This window comes from Canis aureus, chromosome 29 (assembly GCF_053574225.1).
Source record: "Canis aureus isolate CA01 chromosome 29, VMU_Caureus_v.1.0, whole genome shotgun sequence".
NCBI lineage: Eukaryota > Metazoa > Chordata > Mammalia > Carnivora > Canidae > Canis > Canis aureus.
The window spans coordinates 33344575-33351069 of record NC_135639.1 but is presented as its reverse complement, the minus strand read 5'-3'; the positions used below and the strand labels follow the sequence as shown (position 1 = coordinate 33351069).

At 42.4% G+C, this 6495-nt stretch overlaps 1 pseudogene; it reads right to left on the bottom strand.

The window, feature by feature from the left end:
• Positions 1-1518: 1518 nt before the first annotated feature.
• LOC144300851 (stress-induced-phosphoprotein 1 pseudogene) lies at positions 1519-5901 on the bottom strand (annotated as a pseudogene).
• Positions 5902-6495: the final 594 nt, after the last annotated feature.

Genomic DNA, 6495 nt, shown 5'->3' with positions numbered 1-6495 from the left:
ACCTACAGGTCCTTAGAGCTCTGGAAAATCTGTAACTCTCTGTTATAGGAGAAAAACATAGCTTGGAAGTTTGGAGATCTTGGCTCATACAACCACCTTTATACTTTTGTGACCTTGAGAAGTCACTTGCACTTCCTTGCTCACAATTGCTTTTCTTTAAAAATTAGTTGGCTGGAGTATATGAATTATAATTCTAAGATAGCTGTAAGATAACACTTAAGCCTTAGAATATTCTCTAAAATAATTGTCAAGATGTACAGTATGAACAAGCTGAGGTTGATCATGATTTCCTGTTGACTTGGGTTTGCTGGGTTGAGAATCTGCAAGCAGCATTTGGTATGTTGGTGTTTAATGGATATGACATTTCACTACACCAAATGGGAATGGAATATTTTTAGCACAGAATTCTCTAAGTTTTAGTAAAGAGGGCTTGTTCTGTGAATGGAGTGTGAACAAGCAGAGATACTATTTTAAAAGACCAAATATAATCCCCCTCCCCATCACAGAATAGTCATACATGTACATATTTTCACCACAAAGCTGGAAGATCTTACCCCTTTTTATAGCTCCTAAAAGGCAGCATTTCATCTACTTTAATAACTCTACTGGCTCACACACATTCCTCCTGTCTTCGCATAGCCTGCATACTTATGGTTAATAGGTTAAAATATTGTTAATGATTGAAAGCAATAATAATAGCTACCATTTATTAAGCACTTAATATATGTAGAACGTGCTGAATATTTTATGTGTATTTAGTCATTCAACCCCTGTAACAATGCTATTATTTTTTAAATAATATTTTTTATTAGTTTTCTAAAGAAAAAATGGAAGTTCAGAGAAGTAAGGAAGTCTATGTAAGGCATGTAGCTAACAGCTGAACTAGGATTCAAACCAGGTGTCTGCAATCAGGGCCCTAATGACTGACCTACACTGATGTACTTACACTGATCGTTATCAGTCAGGATAAGCTGGATTATTAATACTTGGGTAGCACTGAAATATTACTGGCTTAAAATAATAAAGACTTATTTCTTGTACATGTTACTGAGAGCACTGTTCCAAGTCATCATAATCTATTCCATCAACACATGAATTGATGGAATAGCCACTATATGGGACATTACTAAGTAACAGTATCAGAGGGAAAAAGAGCCATGGCAAAGTATGCATGACTGCTACTACTGCTTTTATTAGAATTCTTTATCTGAATTTTTAAAAACAATGTGAATATAGTTGGGACCTGAGGTCGGGAAGACTATCCTCCCCTCCCCACACATGCTCATTGCCTCAAATAAAAAATAACCAACTATGGGAGAGCAGGTGACACAGTGACTGGGAATGGAGAAGCAAACATGGAACCCCAGGGCAGCAGAAGACACCACGCATGTGCTGGGAGGGCCCAGAGGCAGTAGCAGTACGAGTAAAGTCAGTAAGACTCTGTATCTTCCACATTGGTCTATGTAAACAGAGAGAGAGAAATTGTTTGCTTTCCCTTGCTCTCCTCTCTGCTCCATGCTACTCGCTGCTGCAGTCCCTGCTCTTTCTACATGAGGGTGAAGGAAAGAGGATGATGAGCCAGTCATCACCAAATTGTGACAGACCCACACATCCATCAGCTTCGGGATCTTCTGTGTTCTTACAGGATTCTTCAAGTGCTCACTGAGTGCGTATGGGTCCTTCTGCATCTGTTCCAGGATAAGCTGTATGACCATGTCACTCATTATCTTCTGCACCCCCAGGCTGTCACATTGGTTCTATTAGGCCATCATATAGCATTGGTAACCATCTGCCGCCACCTTGCAATTGGAGTCCAGATCTAATGCCTTCAGGTAGACATCCATGGCTTTAATGTAGTGCTTCATCTCCTCTAGTGCAGCTCCTTGCTGTGTGTAACCCTTGATGAAGGTTGGCGCCAGCTGGATACATTCCTCACAGTCCTCACAGTTTCCGCTGGTGCTGGAGTTTGGTATAGCAGGCAGCTCCATTGCTGTACATGTTGGCATCTCTTGAGTTCTGTTTGATGGCTTCTGTATTAATGCTTCATGGCCTAGGGAGAGTCCCCTTTCTGAAAACATTCATTGCCTTTGTTCTTCTCGTCCAATGCCAGGTCAGGGTTTATATATAAGTCAGCTGCTCCCTGTCCTTGATGATTTTCTCCACCTGTTGGTATTTCTTGAGCACATCTTGGGTTCTGTGTTCTGCCAAAGACTTGTTATAGAAATGGATGGCATCCTTATACTTTTCTTCTTTGAAATAGGAGTTGCCAATTCAAGCATAAGCTTTGGAAATAGTCTTCTCAATTTTCTGACCCCACCTCGATGGCCTTACAAAGCTCCCAGCATTTACTACAGTCATCCTCCTTGAAGTACATAGCTGCCTTACTGGTTACGTAGGTCGTGTTGGTAGGATCCAGGTCCTTGGCTCTGTCATAGTGCTTCAAGGCTATATCAAAGTCTTTTGTCTTGGAGGCCTCATTCCCCAGTTCTTTCTCTTTCAGTGCCTGCTTCTTATCCTATGGAAGATCTTCTTCCACTGGCTGGCTTGGTATCCTTTTTGGGAGGAAGTAGCAGTAGAGCTGTTGCAACTCCCTCTTCCTCATCCATACTGCCCAGATCCACTCCCAGGAGGGCACTGAGAATAGTCACAATCCCTGGATCTTAGTTTTGTACCCAGGTCAGATGGCTTGCTTCATAGTTGCTCTATCAGCTGCTGGTAGGTAGGATTAGTGAACAGCATCCTTGTTCTGGGATCACTCTCCAACTTCTGATACAGATTAAGCATGTTGAAATAATCCATGGGTTTCCTCTCTGCACAACCAGGGCCTCCATTTTCTGTAAGCCTTCTTTGATCTAAGGATTATTTGCTGCATGTTTTAAACCCTCTTCATAGGTTCACTTGGCTTCTTCAGATTGGTTTAAGAACTCAAGAGCTGCTGCTTTTAGTGAATAGAACTTGCCCCAGTCAGGCTTTAAGTTAATGGTGTTGCAACCATCCTCATAAGCCTTCTGGTTGTCACTTCTCTTGGCATAGGCTGCTGAGCGATTACCATAAAGCAAGTGGTTCTGGGGATCTGACCTAATGGCCTCAGAGGAGCTCTATAACGCATCATCGAAGTTGCCTGCACTCAGGGCCTTATTGCCTTTTCTTTTAGCTAGCTCATTTACCTGCTCCATAGCCCAGCTTGGAACTGGATTGAATCAATTCCATCCGCTCTGCACTCCCAACCCTTAAAACCTATTTTCATTTAATACTTGGATAACTTTTTTAAAGAGAAGTTTCTCTAAAAATGGAAAGATTAAAAGGGCCTCAGTCCTTGGAGATGTCTCTGTTTGATGAAGATTTTACTGTCTTTCCCTCCTTTTTTTTTTTATTGGAGTTCAATTTGCCAACATATAGTATATCAGCCAGTGCTCATCCCGTCCTGTCTTGCCCTCCTAATATGAGGCCAATATGCCCTGTAGTTATCAATGACATGAGCCAGATGGTCATATTTACAGTATTTACACTGGTGTAGGGGCAAAGTGCTGACCACTTTTATACACACACATCTGCTAAAAGGCTCTTCCATGACAAAGAAGAAAGGTTACATGGTGGGTATATTGTCCCAGAAATATAGCCCAAGCATAGCACTGCCAGACTGCATTGGTGTGCCAGGAAGGGCCAGAGGGGCTAGCCCAAGATTCTAAGGCGGTCTACAGCATACAATAAAATTTGGCATGTGTTATTGGTCCCTGATAACCCGGCACATTGGGCTATCTAAACTTAGTGTCCCTTATCTTCAGGATACCCAACTTCACCCCCATTAGCATCTTTCCAAAACTTCTCCCCTTTACTTTCAGTTTAAAGGGTCAACCTGATGCTAAGATTTGAGATATCTGCAACACTCAGCTACTGCTTCAAGGATACTATAGTAGAGGAAGTGTAACAATAGCAATTATTATTATGCTATAGAAAGTGGCTTTCTCTTTAGAGGCTCCCAAATAGAAACTATCATAATATATGGGGGCAAGGTCAAGAGATATCATTTGATAACATATTGAATGAGTCAGGGCATAGTTGATGAGCTCAGATATTTCCTGGACATATTTCAGGGCCCTTCCCAGAAATAACCCATTATCCATTGTGATGGGTGCCAGAATCATTCACCCGGGGATGTTAGATAGATAAACTCTACATGGAAGCTGAAACCTGGCTCCATGCCACCCTCCTTAATAATAAGAGGGATTGCAAAGGAAAAAGAATTAGAGGGTAATAATCGCAGCCTTTTGGGGGAGAGACAATGAACCAATGGTTAACAGGCGGAATATGCCCCCTGTGGCCAGCAGAGGGCAGCAGAACCAGACTACTCCTGCAAGTGACTCTCCAGGGACCCTGTGGCAACTGCTCTGGACATCTGTGCTGCAGGAGACCAGGACCACAAAGGGTAGTGCCAGAAAAGGTACAGCTAAAGTGGGGAGGGGTTTTGGGGAAAGAGATTTCCTTCCCAGTGATAACATTCTTCCATGAAATCTATCCACTGTCCTGCCTCCTGGGAGATTAATCTTCCAAAGCCTAGTCATCCCAAGAGGAACAGTCAGAATAGCAATTTGGATCATGCAAAGCTGAATACTAGAACATAAACTCCTAATAACTCAATCAAGATATAAACGATTCATTAAATTCAGCCTGAATCAGTGCATCCTTCCCTGTGTGCCCCAACAGATTTACCATTACATTGCCTGTGCCACCAATGTCCACTGCCTCCACAACACAGAGGGATACTGGGGCACCTGGCTGGCTCAGCAGTTGAGCATCTGCTTTTGGCTCAGGGCGTTTGATCCTGGGGTCCTGGGACTGAGTCCCGCATCAGCTCCCTGCATGAGCCTGCTTCTCCCTCTGTCTATGTCTCTGCCTCTTTTTCTGTGTCTCTTATGAATAAATAAATAAAATCTTAAACACACACACACACACACACACACACCAGAGAGATAATATAAACACTTAACTCTCATTTTCCCTATAGATGTCCTGCCCTCCATCTTCTTTTCTAGAAAGTCAGTGTTCTCATTCAGAGGATGGTAAGTATGGGCAATACACACAAAGCGAGGGCCATACTTCATTGCCTCCCATTCTTCTTTGATTAAGCCAGAGATGACGGGGTATAGCTGAATTTTACCGCTTTTGAAAACTAGCAAGACTCCTTTGACCTCATGTGTAGAAGTAGGGTCAAGTAAGATGTACCACTAAGAATCATAGCTATTAAGACAGCTGTCCCAAAAGGTCTGGGCAGATGCTCAGATGCTTTAAAGAAATTATGGCTAGCTTTGTTCTCAAAAATGTAAGTCTAACCAGACAAAAACCTTGATGTTAACATATTTCCAGTCCTTCCCCTGGCCCTATAAGCTAAAGAGGGTTCTGCCTTTTTCTGTTCGGTTTCTTCCTTTCCCATAGTCCTCCCAGCAGGGTCCTGTTTTAGAGACTCTCATGAAGCAAAACTGGGAGGAGAATAACACAAAGAAACTCACAGATCAGGCTGAAAGAGGATGTCCAAATCTGTGTTTTAGAAGCAAGAGGGCCAGCAGCAGCTGTGGAAGGGGAGTGGGTGACCGAAGACACAGGAATTCTAAGTGTTTCTGTGAGTTACAGCCATTAATGACATTAAAAAAAAAAAAAGTTGCTCAACTGTTCATTTGGTGCAAGTCTTCTCTGAGAGTGGACCCTATGAATCATAGTTACAATAGAATTATAGACACTAACATAATTCTGCCTCTTGCTTTGAATGATCATTTGCATAATTTGAGTAGGTTATCCTGCAGTGCATGAGGAACATGGAAAAATACCTAACTCACAGAATCTCAGCATACCAAAAGCCAAGCAAATCAAAAGCCAAAGACTTATCAAAACACTGCTGTTTCTGATCTTTGCTTCCATGTTGCTGCACCTAAAGCTTTTCAGAATCATTTCTGTGGCTTGAAAACTGTTGGAGATATTTCCACTCCATCCCTCTTGGAAAGTTCCTTTTTCTAGGGACCTTTAGCTTTGCCATCTCATTACACAGCTGAAGACTGTCCTCCAGAACCTCTGGCATGACCCAGCCCGACCCAGCTGATGCTTTTACATTGATGCCTCCCCCACATGACAGAGCCAGTGATCTTGGTTCAGTGCAGTTCCTTTTTCTGTCCTGAAAGGACACTTTTAACTTCCAGAATTGAAGGCGGTTATAGAAGAAAACAGTTACTGGGTGTTGTTATAGCCCCAAGACCAAAAAGCAATTAATTAAATGTTACATTACATATGGATTTAGGTGACACCACAGTACGAGAGGACCAAAGTGGCTTTTCCTCCTTAAACAGGGAAAACAAAAAGAAGGGGTAACATTACCTAGAGAAAATCTCTCAGCTGCAGATAGAATTTTTATATCTGAGCAGCTAGGATTTTCTCTCTTCTCTCTCTCTCTTTCCTCCCTCTCTCTCTCTCCCCAAATTTTTTTTCTTCATTGGAGGAAGATGAGGG